Source organism: Charadrius vociferus, unplaced genomic scaffold, assembly GCF_000708025.1.
Source record: "Charadrius vociferus isolate BGI_N301 unplaced genomic scaffold, ASM70802v2 scaffold309, whole genome shotgun sequence".
Taxonomy (NCBI): domain Eukaryota; kingdom Metazoa; phylum Chordata; class Aves; order Charadriiformes; family Charadriidae; genus Charadrius; species Charadrius vociferus.
This window is the reverse complement of record NW_009661370.1, coordinates 2,886,683-2,899,864: the sequence shown is the minus strand read 5'-3', so window position 1 is coordinate 2,899,864 and position 13,182 is coordinate 2,886,683. Positions and strand designations below refer to the sequence as shown.

Below are 13,182 nucleotides of genomic sequence, written 5' to 3'. Positions count from 1 at the left end.
TGAGATGGACTGGTTCCCAGTGAACCAGCAGGAGATAAGTCAGTGGGAGCGATTGCCACAGTGCTCATAATACAGCTACTCTGAAAGCTTAATGAGTTTTCTTAAGCAACTAAACAAGTTTTAACTATTAATTTATGTAAATAGGAGATGAATGCATCCATTACAATAGAGAAGACGGTTAGTATAAGAGAGGCCCAGCCCCTTGCGGTTCTGCTCACTGGGGGGTTGTACAGGAAGGTCTAAAGCCCAGTACTATTATCGAAGTACGCAGGCAAGAGAGCAATTTACTTGACCAGATATGCAAGATGGGGCAATCTACTCCCGAGGCAAAACAAATGCTAGACTACCACACTCCATTGAAGCATTTTATTTAATGCAAGCCAAGCAAAAACAGCATGGAAAATAAAACCCCAAAAAGATATATGCATATAAATTAGAAAAGATCTTAAACTGCACATTCATATCAAGACTTTCCCAAAGGTAGTGAATATTTATCTGGTGCATGCTAGGATCCAAATTCAAAATTTCAGTCAGTTCACACATACAAGGATTGGATTCCAGATTTCAAATGACATATATGCACACAGTTTTCTACTGAAACTACATTTAATAGCTTAGGATAGGTTTCAATAAGGTCTTATAAACGTGTTGTTTTATTTTAGAGATAATACCTATTGCAGGGGACTGCAAAACAGAACACGGGCATAGATCATGTAAGGATAAAGCCACATCTCATGTGGTTGCTGCACTTAACCTTTGGATTGGTGCCTAATAACCCATCCGAGATATTGCAATATCTCAGCATGACACACACAATGTTAAATCTTCTCTCTTAAATTTACCCCAAAGCAATACAAATGGTGGGTCACATTACACTAATTCCTGGTCCTGATGTTGCAAGCCCTACCTTAGGCAAAACTCCCTTGGAAATCACAGGCAGTTTTTTCTGAGGTAGGACTGAGAATGATTTGACACAGAGAATACATTTAGACAGCAAGAATATCATAGCGCTAAGGAAACAAAGCCCATTTTTCAAGGAAATTTCATATATTGAACTGCAATTTATCACATCATTCTCAGAATTACTTCGTAACCACATTGGGGCTATCCTAAGGAGTGATGCTGCATCGTTTCCTAAGTGTAAGCTCCAAATGTGGAAAGCATTACTATGAAAGATCTTTCCATATTTGCTGGGAACCAGTCTATTTAAACCCCTTCCCCCCTTCCAAACATCTACCTTCAGAGACTTGTCATGAGCACCGGACTGCTCCAAAAAACGCACCAGCACCTAACACATCCTCCAGACACTTTCAGCTAAAGGAAGCGGCAGTAGCACAGTATTTTTATTTAATACTGTCTCATGTGAGATGGTTGTGTGCAGTTGGGTGCTGTGCTGTCATCTGGCACACAGCTGGCTGGCTAGCATTCTGCTGGGGGTAGCCTTCAGCACGCATCAAGCTGCACAGCTCAAGCTACCAAGACAAGCCTGTAAAGGTCCATTCCACATTGCTAGGATCCCTCCCGGCGAACACACGCGAACAGGCAATTTCAAAATAAATGGAGAATCTACTACCACCAGAAACACTCTCTCGCCAAGGGGATCCATCCAAAAAAAGCCACTCACCTGTGCTACTTACTGTATAGAGCAAACTAGCAGGAGCTCAGAAACCATGGATACACAGAGAGTTCCCTATGGCCGAAGCATATGTGGGGTGGGTGAAACAGATGAGTTTATACAGCGGATAAAAGCTTGACTATAAGACTAGGAAAACACAGGTAAGTCTTATGCAGAAGGGTAGCTGACTAGTCTCAGCACCTAGAAAATTTTGGGGTTGACATGCCACATGAAGAGCAATATCCGAGATGCCTAGAGCTGCCAAGGAATGAAAAAATCTCCTGGAGCCAAAGCTGTCTAAACTGAGCGGTAAGTCTTTCACCCACACCTTGAGATGACACCTTCTCTGCTCTCTAAGTCCAATTTCTCTGCCCTCCTACAGAAAATTCCCACAACACATTTTACATATACAGAGGAAAAAGAAAAAAAAAAAAACAAAACCAAAAACAAATACCCACCATGGATAAAGCATGCAGAAGACAGCTCAAGAGATTTCAGGAACTACTGGTAACATTCCTGTTACAACCAGCAAATACTGCAGGAGTTTTAGAAGGTTTGACACTGGCTGCTTATTTGCAATTACTGTGATTGTAAAAGGGGAGCTTGATTTAAGAAAAAGAAAAGCTATGGACTGTTGATCAGTTTTACTAGAGAAGAAGCGTTGAACTCATGGTGACTTTCATTTTTGTGCCATAAAGTCAGAAGCGACCAAAGACTCGTTCACACAGAGACAAGCTCAAGCTCTGCTTGAGCCCTGTTCCGAAGTGCAAGCTTTCCAGTGATTTTAGTTCTAAACACTGATTGCTTTCAGACTGAGTTACACCTGTCAAGAGCAGCCTATGCAGTTAACTTGTTCACGTATCTCAGTGAACTATATATCAGTTTGCAGTGACTGAAAACTATACTTTCTAAATATTCTTGACAAAATAAAGGGCACAGTAAAATGTAGCTTAGGGCACAGGAAAAAGAACAAAATTGCCATCACTTGCAAACTTAAAAAAATCCGGGCTGAAAACGCAGCGAAAAATCACTTTGACCCGAAAGCTAACATAAGAGTATGCTGGCTAATTTGAGTCACCAAATTTAATACCCCCCACCCCCTCCAACCATTTCCTACCACTAACAAACAAAAACTGGACCACAGATCCATTTTCAATAGAAGACTGCTCCTGTCAAATGGCTTTGCAGTAAAGAAAAAGGAAGGATGTAAAGACTAGCGATATGAGAATCATATTTGACCTAAATAATAGCTTATCGATTTTTGACTGTAAAAGAACAGAACTTAGATTGATAAAACTTTGAATTTCACAACGTAGTTCAATAGTAGGTATTTCTGCAAGAGTCTTTTTGCTTTGGTAACTGTAAAAATACAAAATGAAAAAACACAGGATGATTCACAGTGTAGAATTAGGCTTCTGACTGGAGGTTGCCAGTAAGTCTTCTGACAAAGCAATTATGATGCAAAGCAACCATGCTTCCTATATTGACTATTTGATTTTTCCATGAGATCAACATGTGGCATTTTGTAAAAAGCTAATGGATCCATTAATAAGGACTAAAAACTTAACTGGACAAATTAAAATATTTTAGCAATTATCTCAGTTCAGTGGCACACAAGAGGTCATCATAACCTTATTTTTGACATCTCTGTTTCCTATTAATTACATTTAAAAATGTAAAACTATTTTAGGCTTTCATATACACTTACTTTAAACTGGACTTCATAATTATTAAGGCATATAACGTTCCAAACGTTTGAGGTATCTGAACTAATAAGACTGTTGGTCTAAATAACGACCAGTCCTAAAACTCAGCATCAACACTCATACTTGGGCAGCAAGAGGACCAGTAGAGCCTAACACCGATGCTTTTACTACGTGCCTCAACGGTTGAGCCCAGACCTCTTCCCAGATAACAGGTAGCTAAGTGGGCCAGCACTGTGAACCACTGCTCAACAAATCCCATCAGAAAAGGGAAAGTAGTCAGCTGAGGGCTCCCGCAGCTCTTCCAGAGGCAATGGGCTTCCTCTCCCGGTACTTTTAAAAATAAATGTGTAGCACAAGCTTCCAGACACCAAATAGAAAAACAGTTTTGTGGATGTACCCAAGCACTTAATTCCCAGTATCTCTACAAAATCTAGCCTGTGGGCACTCAAATCAATTAGAACACTTTTGAAAATAGGACTTGAAAGCCTACATGTATTAGGAACTCTAAAGATTTCAGCCAATAGCTTTGGGTACAAAGGCCCAGCAATGTTTTATTCAGTCTACTTTGCAAGCCTTCCACGATACAGGTCTATTTGACTGTCCATTACAGGCAGCTTTCTTAACCATCTTCTCATAGGTTATTTCATATTATTATTTCAGCTACAAGTGTCAAGGGAAGAATGGAAAATCAGCGTATATGCTTGCTCTTCTCTCAGGCTACAGGGAAAAAAGAACACCAAATACACAGCAACATTCATGGTAAAAAAAAAAAAAAAAAAGAATAAAACCTGAAACAAAAGGTCACAGTACCTACCCTATCTTGTAAGGGGAAACATAAGAAAAATGTTTGCAGTCTCTTACTTTAATATCAGAAAGCATTCAAATACTGCAACGATAAAGGTCATAAAAGAATGTACGTAAAATAAGATCATATGTTGGGTCAAAACACTTCACAAATCTCTTCCCTCTGTCCTCCATATGTATCTTCATAACTATGTCATAGACAGAAGGGTAAGGTCTTGTCTTTTTTTCAGGTCAGCAGACAAACCTAAAGGTTCGTCTGCAAATATGAAAAGAAAAAAAATACAATTACCAGGAAGTCATTCTCCCCAGAAATAGGCTTAAATAATTTTCTCTATTAATGTAAAACTCCTAAAACTGCTTTCAGGCCTGCCTTTCAATTTAACAGCACTGCAGTATCTTATCCAGCTATTTATAATGGAGAACCTCTTTACAGAGATTTATCTCATGCTATCTAAAGTCTTTCTTTTCAAAAATTTAGGTAAGGAAATACACCACAGTAAGACAGCAAATTCTACAGGTAAATAAGTAAATGCTGGTTTTACATGTAGCTATGACTCAAATTTATTAGTTTCCACACCTTCTAAATTAACAGAGCTTTAGAACATGTACCTTGCCCATATGTTTGGATTGAGTCAATAAAGGATTCAGGGTCACAAGATTACTCCCTTTCCCTTAAGTCAGGCTTCTAGGAACCTTTTGTTTAGCATCAATCGCTTTGGTTATCTTCCCTTGTAAGGCCTCTGTATTTTCATCTAATATGTCCTTGTTAATACCTAGGATTGATATGACTGAGGACATAGCTGGACAGTCTTTCCTGGTTTCCTCTTATAAAACAATGGAGATTTTTTGCCATCCAATTTTTTGCAATAAAGATTTTGATTTTTTTCAGTGCATGTGTAAATCCACCACAGCACGTTTGGACTGGCTGGGTTTTATGGCTCTTGGTGCATTTACAGGACAGAAGGAAAGGCATGAAATGAATGTTCTTATGTCAAAAAAATAAATAAAAAAAGATGCACAGGTGCATGCTTGTGCAAGAAATATGTAGAAATATCTTTTAAAGAAATTACCTGATCATGATGCTTTCAAACCTCTCCAAGGAGCTGAAAACATGCCCTTCCTGTATCCCATCGTGGGAATTACCCACTGAGTTGCTCTTTCTGTCTGTTTCTGGGAGCTGACCGGATGCTGATTGCAGAGCTGGCTGCCAGGTCTTCTCAGCGGAAAGCTCAAGTTTCTGGAAACTGCCCCAGCCAGCACACTGTGTTTGGTGAGCTTCAGTACAATCTACATTTGCATGGTTAAATTTTGCAGAGACCTAATTGTTAATTTAACTGGTAGAATTGAAGGACTTCATCATTGTTAAGAACGCATGCGGTCCTAATTGTGGGAACGGAAGCTTACACAAAAAAAAAAAAAATCTTAATTTTTGTTTTTATAGTGTAAGGTGCCTAGTTACATTAAGTGAAAGATACAGAGAGAGATTCCTAAAATAATGAAATGTCAGAGTTTTTTTCACATAACGATGTGAAGCACAAGCTACTACAAGCAATTAGAAAAGTTATGTAAAAGTCAAGGGTTTAAAAGTGGTAGAAAATTAAGCATTCAAATTGATTCAGCTCTTTAAATATGGATCTGGAAAGTTGGAAGATGCTACAGAAATAACTTTAAAGTAGAAATACCTTTAAAGTATGTTAATGAATGAACCAAACAAAACTTTTTACTACCCTACTGGAGAGAAAAGACTGAAAAAGACAGCTCTGCCAAGCTGCTACTACTACTTCACAAAGTACCTCAAAAACCAAGAAACACTTTTGGGGGAGAAAACATGAAAAGATTAAGCTCTGTCCGTGTTTCCAACTTTGTCAAGAGACTAACTACAATTATTTGACAAATTAGCTTAAATATTTTCCGCACAATGCAAATAATTACCCAACTGTATCCTCATTCCCAGAATCCAAATAATGTCAACCTGTTAAACTACATTCTATTTTTTTCTGAGAATTTCAATTTTACTGGAACTGAAATTAGTGCATATGACTTTCTTGTTCCCACTGAAATTTTTTTCCAGCTTTCTCTATTTCAGCTACACCATTAGAACTACCTTATATTTTTAATATATATTTGCACTTTTTATAATATCAGGAGGTCTACAGAAACAATAAAACACTGTCTAAAACTTCCACTTTGCCCTTTACACCCTACCTGAGGCATCAGAAGATATTATACATTAATGGCTGCACATAAAAAAGATTCCTACTCTATTTTTGAGTACTTGCTGTACTTTAAAACTACTTCAAAATTACCACTAACTGGAGATATTGATGGGCATGAGAAAGATAAGAAGTTGTAAGGACATAAGAACTGAAAGACAGAGTTACTCCTATGAAAGTTTGTATGATATAAAAAAGCTTGAATAAAGTTAACTTGGATATATACATATATTCAAGTGGTGGCATATTCCATCCCTACTTCTATCAGCTATCTACTAGGTCTACTAACAAAATGAAAAGATTGGATTTCCTACTTTAAATTCAGCATAAAAGAAAGAATTTGCAAACACCTAGCCTATAACATGATTTTATTCTTTTGGTGTTATGCCTTGAAGTTATTTACAGAAAACTACCAGTTCCTCAATGCAGACAAAACTACTTTTCATTCTGGATAGTTTTCTGTATACCAAGTCACAGCTAAATTTTATCATTAATTGTCCTCTATTTCATTGTTAGAGAAGAAAAAACATGTCTCTAATAGTAATTAACATCTCCTATTAGGTCAAATATACAGACTTAGAACCAAAATCTGATTTTTCTGGCAAATCTATAAGCCATGCCAGATTGTGAACTGATACATAGGGCTGATAAGTCCCTACAGAAACAGACAATTAAGTACAGAACGGAAGTTGCATGGGAAGATGCAACACGAGAAGTTTTTCTTGTGGTCTTCGTATGTAGCCCTAAGCACGTCACAGTATGGCACGCCTTTCTCTGGAATATTCTTTCTATCTTTGTTCCACAAGCCACTTTTTATAAACAGCTGAAGGTTGAAATGTTTGCTTTCCATAGATGATTTTTACAGGCATTTACTCTGTATACACAAAGTTATTTAAATTATTTGCACTTTATATTTTAAATAAAGGAGTCATTTTCTTGACGTAGGGTAATTCTTGAATTTGACACCAGCAGTGTGGTAGGATGCAGCCTGAGGACAGATTTAAGTCAGTCTAGGGCAACATTGCCAGTATAAGGTGAGGTCCCTCTTTTCATCGTCTTAGAATTGGCACTCATGCGACTTATTCCGCAAGAACAAATTATTCTTTTCCAATCTGATTAACTCCCCGAACCACCTGATCATACAGGTGCCTTTCTTCCAGGGTCAGCACAAGCAAGGGCCTGGCAATAGTGGCCAGACATAGCCACACATTACCACTCTAGGGATTTGCCTTTTCAGCAGCAGCATAGACTTCCACCAGCTTCAAACAATTGTGACTCTCTACTCCAAGGCTCAGCTTGCTAATACGGTAAATCCAACCGCCAGACTCCTACCATTGAATCAAAAAATGATGCAGCTAAATGATGCAGAGACCTGATCCGCTATGAACTCACCCTGCCAATTTAGATTTGTTCAAAAACCCAATGTTTTTGGTACGTTAACTTTGTACCAGTAAGCTTTATGCTGAATCAGGTATCATCTGTCCTACCGCAGCTGGCATAAAGTCAGCATAAACACCGCCTTGCATGCTCTAGCTAATTCAAAAGGCAAGTGTGCGCTCACACCTGATCCGATCAGATCAGCACAGCTGAATGATCCAGTAGATCACAGATGCGCTATGAATGACTGCTGAAGAGTCACCCCCATTTTTCACAGACATGAGGTTCGGACACGCAACCTGCAGTTAAGCTACCATAGGCCTGATACTTTGAAGTTGTTAACTCTCCCCAACTATCGCTGAAGTTGAGAAGAAGTGAGGAACAGTTCTCTCTGCCTCCAAAGGACCAAGGCTCACACGAACAGCTTGGGAAGAAGCAGAACAATTTGACAGAACAAAGCGTTCTTCAGGATGACAATTTGAAAGACAGTATTTGATTTTGAGGGAATTTGATCTAGGGTAAGCTAGGCTTCTCCCCCGTCCTACAGCAAGCTACCACATATTCCAGCAAACTGACAAACTTGTGACCAAAGGCAAGAAAGATGAGAAATACTGTGCTAACATTATGTTGTACTTGACTGTTGTTGATTTTTTCTAGATATTACAGAGACATCCCAATAAAAGACATGTTTATCTGCCCACATATCCCAGGAGCTAGATATGAACAGGTGAGTGAAAAAAATTAAAATCTAGCCTTACATGCCTTTTATTGTTTTGGTCAACTGTGACGTAATTTTTGTTTTCTCCTGACTGTAACTGTCTGCCCATTAGTATTAGAAATAAAGGACAGGCAGTATAACAGTTGAGGATTTTGGTGTTGCGTGGCAGTTTTTTTTTGGTCAGGTTATAAATCTCTCTTCTTTATGCTGTCAAGAGTAAGGGAGAAACGTATTTCAATAGCAACTTTAAAACGAAACTCACAAATTACTACCATTATGTTAAGTGCTAGATATCCCACTGTGCAGTTTTGCTTTGTGAATTTTTACCTTCTTCCATGCACACTTTTAGCCACTGATCGCACAGCCTTTCAGTGTTTTCTGCCTTTTCCTTTAAATAAACTGGCTCTGGCTCCTTCCATCTGGTTCCCCTTCCGTCAGCAACCCTGCACCTGTTCACACCTCCTCTCCTGTTGGATTCCACTGAACATTTCCTCCTCTGCCAGGGCTATTCTGGCACTCGCAACCTTTCTGTCATTCAATCCATCTGTCAGAAGTGAACTTTGTTTACCGCAAGCTTCTGCTTTCTTCTTCAAGAAGCAAAGCCCCTCAAGGTCATTGTCAAATGAACTGTCGGTGTGGATTTAAATCCACTTCTGCTAACCAGCAGAAGATGAAGTTCTTTACAGTCCTGTATTTGTGAAGATCGGTTTGGGGTATAGGAGAAATAATACAGAAGCAAAAGAATAGATTTTAATCATCATTTGTTAACTCCAACACCTAATGTGTTTTTCTTCATATACGTGTATCTGTACCTTCTTGCAAAGACTAGCATAATCTGAGAAAGATTTGCAGAGCTATGCAAAGAAGTGGAAAGGCTAATAAAAATAGTACAAATAAAATAATAAATGAAAGCTTTCAGCTCTCACTTTAACATCGTGTAACAAAGATATTGACTAAAAATGCAAAGAGAAAATGGGAACAGCTGAATGAGTAAGTTTACAGTAAAACCTTAAAGTGGCCAACAGCATTCACTGTAAATTATTTCATCTGCAGCATCTTTTCTTTCTTTTTTTTTTTTTTTTTTTACTTACTTACTGATGTTTCACATGCAACACTGTTTAAGGGGGAAAAAAATCCTGAATATTTTTTCCTGTTTTCAAGCCTTGTAAAACACACATATGCAACTCCTTGTTAAAATACTGCCTTCAACGTTGAGACAAATTGTAAAGATTCTTTGTCAAGGGTGAGACTAAATTCATATCGTCAACAGGATATGTTATTTTTAGCAATTCCTGTGCCCATATTTCTTTTCAGGAATATATTCTGATAACCACAAGCTCCTGAATTATTAACTAACCTCCTCAACAGTCTCATTCTTCTAAACTAAGAAATACCTTTCAATTTCACTGCATACCTTGTGTATCCTTTAAAAAAAAAAAAATCTTTCACCAAGATTAAGTACAGTACCAAAAAATAAAATACATATTTTAAGTTTTGTAAGCAATTATAACAAACCACCTATTTTATTACCCTTTTACCAAAAATTAATTTAAAGTAAATCTTTCTGGGAGCAAATCCAGGAGGTAATCCAATCTCATTAGCAGAAATGCAGTTATACTTATGTTAGGTCTGAATTTGATTCTAATAAAAATTGCATTGGCAAATACCGCACAAGTTTAGCTGAACAATAACTTAATACTGATATATCCCTTATATGGGGATTAGCGCCTGCATTTGTTGTCTGACGCTATGATCTCTCATAGGAAATGGCATGCAGGTGAACAAAAGCACTGGAAATAGAATAGGAACTCTGGAACCAAAAGAATATGCATCAATGTCCCACCTAGCTACAGAGAAACTTTTATTCCCCAGTTATGATTTAAGCCCTGGAGAAGGCAACTGAACCACAAGGAGAAGCTAATCAAGAACAGTTGCTCCTATTTCTACAAAAACGCAGTTTGATACTCAAACCACCAGGAACGCAGGGGCAACCAACAGTGGCACGCTATTAAGCTTGCCCCGCTGCCAGCACAGCCAGGGGAAGGAGGTCAGCCCTGTCAAGCAGCCGACAGCAGAGGCTGCACTCATCTGCTCGCTCAGGACAGGCATCTCCCGGCTCCCACTCGCTCCCTGACCAATCACCAGCACAAGGACGCTGAGCAAGGGGGCGAGGAGAGCAGCCAGGCAGCCAAAGCTGGCGTGCTCAGGTGATTTTTCTTCCTCCCTCCATCCATCGGCTACCTTCTACAGAGATGGCAACCTACAGGCTGACGCTCTACTCTGTCAAGATTGATAAAGACTCCAGCTGAGGACCCTTTGGGTTCTCTGTTGGATTTTTTTTCTAGGCAAGAATTTCAGAAGCAGAACCTTGTACAGAAGAAAGAGACCAAAACAAACCAACAATCACTGTGACTGCACAAAAAAACCAACTTTGAATCCACTATTGAAAGCATAAGGTAGCTTTTAAAATTGCTTAAGTTCACAAATACCAAGTGCTGATAGAAAAAGTACATTTTAGCTTATTGTAAAAACAAGCTTTCAGATGTACTTGAGAGAAAAGCCCTAGAACAAGTCAAAAATAAAGATAACAATCAGAACCATTTTTCCAGTAGCAAATTCAGCAAAAAATCCAGCAGCCTTGAATACATGTCTGAAAGATTTTTATGGTTCAAAAAAATAAATCATTATCCTGTTGTCATTAGTCACACAAACAGAAAACCTAATTTGAATGAGATCAAAGTAAATATTTGATACACATGCATAAACTTATTACTGTTAGTGCTGAATAATAACTGCTCAAAACAAAGACCTTATAAAGATGTTTGTTTTCTACAGCAGTTAGTCTCTTCTGTATTTCATCTGAATTCACTGCTTGCTCCAAAGCGCTTTAAGTATTGTCACTGCTCCTGAACCACACTCTACATGCAGTAGCAATTTGGCTGCCTCAACAACCTGATGCGATGTATAAAAGATGAAATCATTAGAGAAATTTGATGTGACCAGTTGCAGTTTAAATGCCATGGAGAAAAATTTAGATGAATCGAAGACTAAAATCTGAAAATGTATTATTGCCTTTTCCTTGAGAAATTTGTATCGTAGGACAATAAATTAAATTGTCAACCACGTTTTAACTCTTGAAAAATTAAAAAAGGTGATTTATAAAGACTTTCATATTCAAAATTAACACACAATTTTGGATTTATTCTTTACTGCACTTACATTTTCTTTCTTTCCCTTTTAAACTTCATCTATGGCTTGTACACGTTTGTACAATCACCTTAAATATGTTCAAATGAATAAATAGAAAGATATTTGAATAATTATGTATTATCTTGACACAAAGTATATCAGCTTCGAAATTTTTACAAGCCACTGCCAGAAGACGACAGAGCCGATTTATTTCAAATCATTCAGTATCAGTCTTCGTAAAGCAGCATATGGTCTTATCATGGCAGGTAAAATATTTTACCTTCTATAATAACGCAGAGCAGCTAATTTATCTACATGCTGTATAATCAGATAAACAATTTCAGCTGCACTATGAAAACCTGTAGGCAAGGGAGAAATTCATCCCCCCCACACTTTATTGATTTTTCCACCTATACATTCATATAATTGCTAACAATAGAGGTTATTCTTTCTTCCATCCCCTTCTTCAATTACCTTAAAGCAAGACCTTCTTTTCAGTTGTGGAAATATCTGCAGTTTCTACAGCTGCAGGACAAAGAACCGAGACATTTTCACAGAGTTGCTCGGGGGAAAAGGAAGGGGGAAAAAAAAGCTTTGCAAGATTCTATTGCAAGTAAAGCAGAGTGAATGACAACTTTCAAAGCTACCACAATCATTTACTAATGTGCTGCTATACCAAATAAGTCTAATTTTTTTTGACAGCACCAAATTAGATTTATTGCAGAAACTGCTGCATAAATAGCATATGGCTATGTTATACCACCTATTTCAAATCCCTGTAATGTTTCTTCCCCTCCCTGCTCAAAATGAATAATTGAGCCAAGCTATAAACCTTCTGCAGACAAGAGATACACAAGTTCAAACAGCAGAGGCAGGAGATGTAGATTTCTTTGTTGATATTATCTAAAGAAGTCCCACATATCCCGATCAAACAAAACTGGGCAGTAATGGGTCAGGTCTCCCCTGCCACACTTCAGGATTTTACGTCCCCCTTTCCTTGATAAAATTTTGGTTTCATTTCTCTTTCAAGCTGACAGTCACCCAAACGGGGCATGACCTCATAATCCTCTCGCACATGACTACCTCTTACTTGCACAAGAAATCCTATTGATCTTTACTTCTTACGCGAGTCAAATTATCCATGTGACTCGAGATCAGAAGGCTCGGACCTCCATTCACGCCTCACCAGCTCTCATTTATGAAGAGGGAAGTGCCTCCTCCGAGCAAAAATAAAACACCAGGAAAGTGGTTTCATTCATCCCAGGGGCCCGTCCCTGTGGGAAGGTGCCGACCGACAGCTCTCCCCCCTTTCAACAGGAGCAAAGTTGTCTTATCGGTTTGCTGGATGGGTCCCCGCACCCACGTGCTTTTGTGTTTCTGTCGATCGCCAAATTCTGCGTTCAACACGCTGCTAAGAGAAAACACGCAACGCGTAACCTTATCACGAGACAGGACAAAGATGGGTATTTTTGAGGTGGGAGGGGGCAGGATCCCCCCCGGCAGGCCGCACGGTGGGGCCCGGCGGCCGGGCCCCCGCCTCCCCTCTTCCCCCTGCCCGGG

General features: G+C 38.7%; 1 protein-coding gene across 1 annotated transcript in view; it reads right to left on the bottom strand.

Annotated features, from left to right (window-relative positions):
- Nucleotides 1–13,182, bottom strand: part of SDCCAG8 (serologically defined colon cancer antigen 8) — a 105,470-nt gene that overhangs the window by 46,683 nt on the left and 45,605 nt on the right. The window lies entirely within an intron of this gene.